Source organism: Meleagris gallopavo, chromosome 4, assembly GCF_000146605.3.
Source record: "Meleagris gallopavo isolate NT-WF06-2002-E0010 breed Aviagen turkey brand Nicholas breeding stock chromosome 4, Turkey_5.1, whole genome shotgun sequence".
NCBI lineage: Eukaryota > Metazoa > Chordata > Aves > Galliformes > Phasianidae > Meleagris > Meleagris gallopavo.
Window position 1 is genome coordinate 51859492 of NC_015014.2, and position 9722 is coordinate 51869213.

The 9722-nt window shown below is 32.6% G+C and overlaps 1 long non-coding RNA gene across 1 annotated transcript; it reads left to right on the top strand.

The window, feature by feature from the left end:
* The first annotated feature begins 1066 nt into the window (after positions 1-1066).
* LOC109367386 lies at positions 1067-4494 on the top strand. Its single transcript, XR_002114487.1, has 2 exons — positions 1067-1101; positions 4016-4494. It is a non-coding gene; the product is annotated as an uncharacterized LOC109367386 (long non-coding RNA).
* Positions 4495-9722: the final 5228 nt, after the last annotated feature.

A 9722-nucleotide genomic window follows, 5' to 3' on the forward strand; every position in this document is an offset into this window, starting at 1 on the left:
AGGAAGCTATTAAAGTCTCTTATCCTTATACTATGCAGGACAATCATCCCATTGATGGTCACCTGTGATTGAGAATAAGATGGAATACAGAAGAAATCCAAGATTAAAGTCTATGCATTCAGCATCCACCGTGGAAGGGTAACCTGTGAAGAAGTCCAGAAAAAGGAAGGGAACCAACAGCAATAGAAGAGGAAATGTGATCACAAACTACAGGTGAGTTTAGACTGTGGAAAAAAGAAGAGGGAGACACTCTAAAGTTCTAGTGAAGTTAACTATTAGTTATACTGAGATTAATAAAAGTAGTAAGCTGTTTATACCACAGAATTAATAATTGATTAATTGGACAACAGATTTCTTTTTGACAGTGTTTCAGAAGAAACCATTAAGAGATTTCACTCACAAGCCTTCATGGTTTTCTGCTGTCCCATCCATTTACTCATCACTAGATCTGCTCTTGAGAACTGGAAAGAAGAATGTTCAAGTATAGAGAGTTTTCATAATTGAACTTCACTTACTTTTAAAAAGTATCTAAGAATCTGCTTCTGTTACATACTGTAGAACAGAAAGAAAAGACCTATTTAAACAGAAATATTTGTCTGCACAAATCTCAAAAAGTTGTTTTTATTATCAGCATCTGAATGTATTTTCTTGTGAATACAAATGAGAAAATTTGACAAGGCTGAATATATCTGAAAGAATGGAGGAATCAGGCACTGATCTTAAAAATTTAAGAGTTTTTGTTGACAAAACTGAATATCTAGTGGGAAAGTATATCATATGAAATTCAAAAGCAATTAATTCAAGATTTATTCAAAAAATATTAACACAATGAAACAGTATTGTAACAGAATCACAGAATGTCAGAGATTGGAAGGGACCCTCAAAAGATCCTTGTAGCAGAAATGCTGTCATGTCTTGAAGTAGTGACTGAGCACCTGGTGGGAAGATTAAGGCCAACCCAGGGAGCTCAGGTGCATGCAATGCACCTACTCAGGAAGGGGTGGAGCCGGGACCCACCCCTTCCCAGACCTCATTTAAGAGTTGACAGTGAAGATGAGGGTATCTTCTTGGAGAGCTGTATCTGCTGGTGGCCTTCCAAAGGTAAGCAGCTGTTTTCTTTCATTTCTGCATTCTCTGGCTGCAGTATTTAAGTTTGTTCGTATTTGCTGTAGCTGCGGATTTTGCTGCAATGCTTTTATCGCTGTACTTTCCATCACATTTTACTGTTACAATCATCTAGTCCAGTCCTCTACTGGAGCAGGAACACACATGTTTCTCGTATTTTATTCTGAAAAGGTGCTTAAAATTATCTTCACAACCTCAGGTAATGTTAAATAATCTGAAATGGCTGCTAAAAATATGATAACAAAATCTTTTTCTCTAAAAAAAAAAAAAGAGAAATAAATAAGAATCCAAACCATGCTTCCTTTTCCCTAGCTCTACAGCATACAGGCAGGTAATTTCTTATTCCTGCTACACCAAGACTTAATTAAAAATATATGTATCTTATTTTAATTGAAACCAGAGCTTTTTAAAACCACTATCTTCTTTTTATTATAATCCTCATTAGAACCTTGATGCAAGTATGTTGACAAGGTATCCAATCAAAACTAAGGTGTCCAATTTCAAAGCTGCCATATCTTAATTTGCTTGCTGACCTTTCCATCATGTCTACATTCTTTTACTTAGAGGAGGAAAAAAAAAAAGCCTGAAATAAATAGATATTTAGCAAACAAACATGAAACTTAGCCTTTCTGAATAGTTTACTATCTGGTTCAAGTCAATAACACTTTGCTGCAAGGCACAATGTGGATTTTGAAGTCTTCTTTGAAAACATTAAGAAAAAAAACTAGGATATCATGATAACTTTGTGTTTACAGTATATGAGACTTAGTTTCCTTATAATAACACTGCTAAATAGTAATTCTAAGTACGAAAAGTTAAGATTTGAAGGTACTGTATAACTGAATAAAAGGTATTGTGAATTCAAGTCGCTATTCTTCCATTGTATTTAAAAAAAAAATAAATTCAAGCAAATATTCAGTATAAAAAAAAAAAGCATATTTAATCTGTCATTTAGAACTTTATTCTTTATGTAAAAAAAACCCGGTGGTGAGTTAATTGCTTTTAAAAGTTATAAGGAAGGTAAGAATCATCTGAGCACAAGGTCAGTCTCCTCTCTTTAAAGATATGGAACATCTTTCAGTAAGCAGTGTGTGTGTATACGCACATTTGTCAATGGTTTACGGGCTGGTTCGGCCCAGTTCTGTGACTAGTGAGGCGGAGGGATTTTGCAAAATCCGCACCTCCGGAAAAAGGGAACAAGGGATCTCAAAATAATTAAAAACAGTGGCAACAATCTGAGAAGAAACGAACTAATTTACTAAATATAGTATCGGAATACAAGATAACACACCATAATACATTATAATCAGAATTGAAGCTAATAAATCAAATATTATGAGAATGTCTGAAAGGTGGATAGGCCTCACGATAAAGCTGAGGTGAGATGCGCAGTCCGGTTGAGCAGTAGGGAGACAGGAGAGCCAATGAAGAAGAGTGGACGAAAAAGAGCGCATCAGGTGACCTTGCCAGGAGTTACGTCTCCTCTCTGTGATTGCAAAGTCCACTGGGGAACGTAGTTCTTCTCTTCCGGGCAGGTACCCAGAACTTGAGCATTAACAGTTAAACTCCCAGTGCCCCACGTGACGTTATGATGTGGAATACCAAAAATCACAAAACTATGATAAAAATTAAAACTTCAAGGAGATGGAGTGTGATCCTATACCATAAAATAAAGATTAGAATAATCAATTTTTTGTAATACAAAGAATAGGAAGCACAAAAACATGTGAATAATGCAAAAAAAAAAAAAAATCAAAATAAGTAAATGATTGTGATTATTCTTAATGTTTCTTTTATATGTAGCACATCTCTTACTGTTTATAATAATTGATGAGATTCTTCATGTCTTTGCTATTCTTGCAGTGTCCTAAAATATCAGTTCTGTTCATCACAGAATCTAGAAATTTCAATTTTATCTGCCCTCACTTATCTGTTGGTGTCTTTTTGTTTTATTTATCCAGTTTTTATCTTTGTTTTCTTTCTTCTCTTCAAAAGTCAAGAGACAATGTCTCACAAATACAGTTCAAGTGTTTTATCTCAATTTAACTGAGTTTTTGTTCTTCATGCTTTTGATGTTTGATATTTATGAAACAACTTAATGACATCTTTAAATTTTAATTTGAAGAAATTCATTCCAGCGTAAAAAAGGCAAGATGGGGGGGAAAACCACAGTTCCTGTAAGTAAAGAAAAATAAAAAAAAATATATATCTATAGTGATACATGAGAGACGTAGCATTAGGAAAAGAATGCTACATGGAGAATGGATCTTTACACAAAGAGTATTAATCTACAGACTACTATGACATTTTTAAAATTCTTAAATGTAAATGCTTATTTGCTAAATTTGAGGGATTTTCATGAGAGTGCTTACGTGTGTACTAAACTTTAATGTTTCCTAAAATAAAAAAATGAATCTCTGCTGTATTTTTGAAGTTTTACATGTTAATGTTCTGCAATTTGCTATTTTTTTAATTGAACTTTAATAACAAAAAAAATTAGAATGGAATAAATAATGACATTGCAAGTGCAACTTCCAGTGACAGTCCAAAAATTCTTGATGTGTACCTTAGCTCAAGCAGATATTAGAATGACTGTGCTCAAAACTGCTTAGTCTACAAGTATTCTTGTACAAAAGAAAAAGTATATTGTTATATTTCCATTGAAAGCACAGCTTTTTTTTTTAACTCAACCAACTTATGAGAAATGACAAAACAGTTCTGCGCAGATTAGCTAAGAGGTGGTATATCCCTTGTTTACAATGAAAATATAGAATCATTAAGTTTGGAAAGGATATTGGACTAGATGATTTTAAATATTAACTCACCACCACTGTGTCCACTAAACCATGTTACTAAGTTCCACATCTACCCTTTCCTTGAAAACCTTCAGAGATGGATGATGCCACCATTTCTTTGGACAGACTGTTGCAAGAAAAAGTGCCTGAATCTCCTCTGTAGCAACTAAAGGACACTATCCCATCACAGGTTACCTGGGAGAAGAGGATGGCATAAGAATCCAGACAAAGCAACTCAAGTGGAAGCATTGCTTTCAAGGAGGATATGGGGAGGGGGAGAGTTTTCACTGAATAACTGCAAAATTTCCAACACTGATTAATGTTTGAAGAGAAACTTTTCTATTCTCCTTTTTGTTGTCTTCCAATGTATTCTCATTCTCGAATTTTGAGAACCCCCAAGACCTATAAAAGAATGAGACTATCAAACAAAGGCTGATACACATGTGTTTGGGGATGAAAAATGTGAATGGAGTAGCTCTTTAAGGCACTTGACATTTATAAGATTGATGAGACTGCTCTTAAATACATTATTTGAAGTCTTTGAATTCTCTCTCTATCCAGCTGAAGCTGGGTGCTGTATTGTCACTGTATTGTTGAAGTCTTTTCACTCAAAATGAGAGATTCATCACAGAACCTCTTCAAAAATACCTTTTTTAGGGCACTCTTCTTACAGGGATGAAGATAAAGGAGAGGAAGTTACTGGTAGTTATTACAAAATATTAGGGGCTGAACAGTTTCCACTTGCTTCCTTTGTCTGCTCAACACTATATCAGGAAAACTGTTGATATGGTCCTTCATTGGCTCAATCTGTGAAAGCCTGGGTATGAGAAATATTAACAACAGATCAGAAGATGCTCTGAAACAACAATGATTTTCAAAATCCAGCTCGTCTTTCATGCTGTTGTTTATGATAATACTTTATGAATAAGTAATATTTCTCAAATTCCAGTTCCTAAAGTGGCTTCTTTGACTCAGATAAAAAATTTCTCATCCAGTTCCAAATGGAGCATAGCGAAGAGATTGTAGGTGAAATGTTTTCTCTCCCTTTGTATGTCAAGATTGTTAGGAAGGACAATATTGATCTTAGGATCAGTAGGAGCATTGATATTTTGGGTATAAATAAATTATTTAGTAGGTCAGCAAATCCAAAACAGACAAAAGTGGAATTAAAAAATATATTATTTCACATAATTGCACAAAATCTTCATTGCATTTTCACTTGAATATAAAGTTAGCAAAGAATACAGAAGTTACTGATAACATGAAAAATTTTAGACCTGCTTTTTTGAAAGAAGAAAGTTAAAATAATAAAATAATATAAAGCAAAAATGAAATAAAATGGATTCTATCATAGCTTATGGTTTGACTCTCACTAAATAATTCATCTTCTCTGAATATAGTTTTTACCGTTATCTTTCTCCTCTAATAGTGACTCTCTTTCACCCATATCGCTGTTAACAGATTTTTTTAACTTGCGTATAAGCCAGCCTTCCTCTGCATTAATATCTTGAGAAACTTAAATAATATAATCTTTAATAGCTCTTTAGCGTACCAGGAAGACAAGTTTCTTTGATCAAAAATAATAAAAGTACTGATTTCTTTACTTGTCTTCCGGACACTAAACTGTCCTATGCTAAAAAATTCTGCAGCATGTGAATATCCTTTCAGATACTGGAAAGAGAAATAGCCATGTTAATCTCTACTTGACGTGGTCATGACAGAATCTGTAGCTGATCCACATGATGAGAACATGTATGGAATGAGTACATAAAGTACTTCAGTGTACTTTAAAATATACTGCAGATGGCAGATGAACTCTGCACAAGGAGGTGAAAAGGTGCTTGACTTTTTCAAATCAGGATTTGAGGAGTTTGTTTCAGCAGTTTCCAATTTTTGACACAGAAATGCCTTTTTGACAGAACCTATGAGTCATTCAAGACTACTTATCTGCTTGCTGTTATCTTATTTAAGCTTACAGAGGCCAGTACTGTTCTCCTTGATGAATGTCTTTTTTTTCTTCTGGCTGTGAGATTACATTATTTTGCTATTTGTTCTAGTGCAGAAAACTAGTTCTGTGGTAGTACCTATGTTCTTGAACAGAGATATCATACATAGATGTTGATTATCTTAACTTGCATTTTTATACTGTCACACCTGTTATGTTATATCTCTAGAACACATTCATTACGGAGTGCAGGGTTTTTCATATATGAGTCCAAATAGCAGTTATTGGCTGTGTCTTTTAAGATGTGTTTTCCCCTGGGTTATGTTGGAATACTGTGTGCACGATCTTTTTTCAGTTCACTTTGAGTATGTATTCACTCTCAGTAGATGAGAAACACAGGTAGGTTTCTCAAGGAAGTTGTGATTTGTTTAGATGATGTTGCAGGAAATTCGAGTCCTAGAGATGAAGTCTTGATTTCATTAAATTCAATGAATACAGGATATTTCTTTATATCCTTAGTATGGGAAATGTCTGACTGGCATTAGCATCCCTTAGCCTAATCAAATGCCTGTGAATTTAATTCTAGTTCTAATTACCAACGCTCACATAAGTATATCCTGACAGTTGTTGAATGTCTTTAGCTCTTATCTCCACCAAAGCTGGAAGGTCTTATGAAGATTTGGTGTGAGATTATCTCCATAATGATTAAAAGAGCAATAGAAAAATAAATCCTTGAAATTATTGAAAAAATGGCAGAAGATGTGCTGAGCTATTATTGATTTGTACTTGCTTATGGCCTAAACATTTCATAGTCTTCTTAAATATTGCTTGAATTTGTGTTGTTTCTGTTTTTGTATTGCTGAAAGACTGTGTAGCAATAAATACATATGAAGAAAATTTGCTATAACTTAAATTACTTGGATTTTTCCGTGCAGAAAGAAGAGGCTTCTGAACCATCTTTTAAAAAAAAAAACTGACACATAATGGAAAATTTTGACAAGATTTACATTTCATCAAGTACAATAGCCAAGAAAAGAAATTTATGTGTTGTACTCATACTTCATACAGTTGGGGTACTCAGCTGTTGTCCTTTGTATAGTTAGGAATTAGCTTTCCATTTGAAATCAATAATGTGTTGTATGAGGTCATCGCTTAATAATCTCTAGAATGCTTTGTGACAGAGTCATTCTTATAGATATACTCACAAGAGAGCTTCACAGGCTTTATTTGGTGATAAATAATTTACTGACAAGGGAAGAACTGATAAAGTGTTGTGAATTTTGACAAACTTTATCCAATGGATATTTTTTACTCTTTCATAATACCTGCATGACTTCCACTTTTATTTATGATTATGTGATTTGCTGCACTAAAAGAATGCCTCTTTTTAGTGATAAGTTCTACCTTCTATAATCAAAATGTGTATATAAATTACATTCATAATTTTGATAGTATTCTTACACTAACTCTTTAAATTTCCCCATGTTACTGTGCAACTGCTGTAAAGTTCATTTCTTCCAGTATCTAGATATGCAATACAGCTTCAAATGTTTAATATTAGAATACAGAGATGATAGTGGTAAAGACTGCAGCTGTGACACAGCTTCAGACATCTATTCTATTCTTATCTATTCTATATCTATTCTTAGCAATATGAAGAATAAACCTTATGAGACATCAAGGTATGTGGTTCACCCTTTGAGACTAAGAAAAAATTGTTTATGTCTAAAGGGTTCTTATTGAATGTTTATAAAAAAAACTGAAATGTAAGCCTCACCTAGTGATGGTATATATCCTTAGGTAACCACTCTTGATGTATACTTGTTTTTATAGATGAAGAACTGTTTATTTCCCTTAATCTTGCATTTATGTAATATAATGTTAAGGGTTTATTTCACCTTCTTAGGTATTATTATTTATTTGATCAATTAATATAGTTGAATTAATAAGTTTTAAATAACTATGAAAATAAATGTTACGAGTAAAGTATAAGCTTAAGCTGTTTCTTGAAACATGGTGTTTAATGATTTGTGGATCATTTAGAAATAAGCAGAATGGAAGAATTACTCATTGCTATTCTTTTTAATTAACTTCACTTGTTTATATGCATGTGTCTACGTCTACTCAGGCTTAGGCTTGTCTCAGATTCCACTGTAATCAATGAAAATGCAATTAAAACAACACTGAAAGTACTAAGTAAATATAGATACCAACTGTACTTATACTTATCTATTCTTTTATATGTTCTGTAATATGTCAAGATCTTCTTGAATTTGATATCAATAACCCTTGTTTTAATTCATTTCCTTTAAATTCTTTTTGACGCTGCCTGCTAACTTAAAAGAAGAAAAAGAAGCCTAAGCCCATAATTAGGATGTTGAATAATACTTAGATGAGGATAAGAGCTTTTTTTTGTTGGTCTTTGCCTTTACAGCTACTGCAGTTGTGTAATATTTTCATTTTCCTTCTATACTTCTTGTCAAGCACACCTCATCCTGAGGTTAGCTTACTTTATTCTGTGGATATAGATCTTCTAGTCTTACCCTGAGCAAAATAACCTAATTTATGATATCTGTTCCACACGCTGGATTTTGTGAGCTGCGAAACTTTTGAGTTTATCAAGTCTGTTTCTTGAGTCATATTTTTCCTGAAGATTAGGACAGTGCTTACACTTTTAATATTTTTTTAGGGTCTGCCAGTTCTCTGGACTCTGCACTTTTAATATTTTTTTCTTGATGTTACTTTTTTATTCAAATATCTTCTTTCATAAATGTTGGGTGATGGATATATTTGATGGGTTAGTTAAGAAAGTTTCAGAAAAATACAGCCATAGTCCATGTGTATAAATACGTATCCTTTGCATAAATGACAGAATCTTCCATTTGAGCTTCTGTTTGATGCTAAACCACTATGCTACTTCATGCATGTGTCTGAGTATACAGAAACTATTTTGCATTTTTTTTAATGGTTAAACTGTTCCTTATATGAATATTTAATAGTTATTATTCTTCTTGTTTCTGTAGAACTACATCTAAATTCAAAACCCAAAAATTAGTTAAAAAGTCTCTTACATTTCTGCAGACAAAGCAAAAGCATAATTTGACCATAATGTCAGGTCATTTCAGGTTTATAATTTTTCTGTTCTATTGTAGTGTAACTGGTTATTTAAGAAGTCTACTTAAAATGTATTGTTGTTTGTTAAATACATTTTGTTTGACATTGAATTCTTAACCCATGTCAGTTTCCCAGAATTCTCATATAGGTGTCCGCAAGACACCTATATGAACAGCAGTTTAGATAATTAGTAAGATAGTACTGTAGGTCTTCATTTCTGCTGAGCTCTTTGTGATGAGAACTGATTTACAACATTGTCATAAAATGATGATTTATTTTAAGTCAACAAATCTAGGTATAGTATAATTAGAAACATTTTAACTTCATAATTTTTTAAACCACTATTTCACAAAAAGTAGTAAAACTAACAATTATTATCTTAATTATTAATAGATTAAAATATTTATCTCTTTATTCATGTTGATAACTATAATAGTAATAATAATAGAATTTGTGGAGAATAGTCTATTTTCATGGTATTCTAGGAAACATGGTAAAATTGTAGGGATCCAGATCTTTATGTGAATCCAACATATGCTGAAATAAAATAAAACATTATATTGTTCTTTCTTTTATTATTTCTGATGGGATTAAAGTCAAGTTGATCTTATTCCTGCTGGAGAAGAAAGCATCAATACTATCATGTTGGCTTGTATATTTAATTTTCAGCTTTATATGAATTCATCTTTACTTCACTTAACAAAAGATGTGATGAGTGAAAAATCATGTTTTTTTTTTTTTTT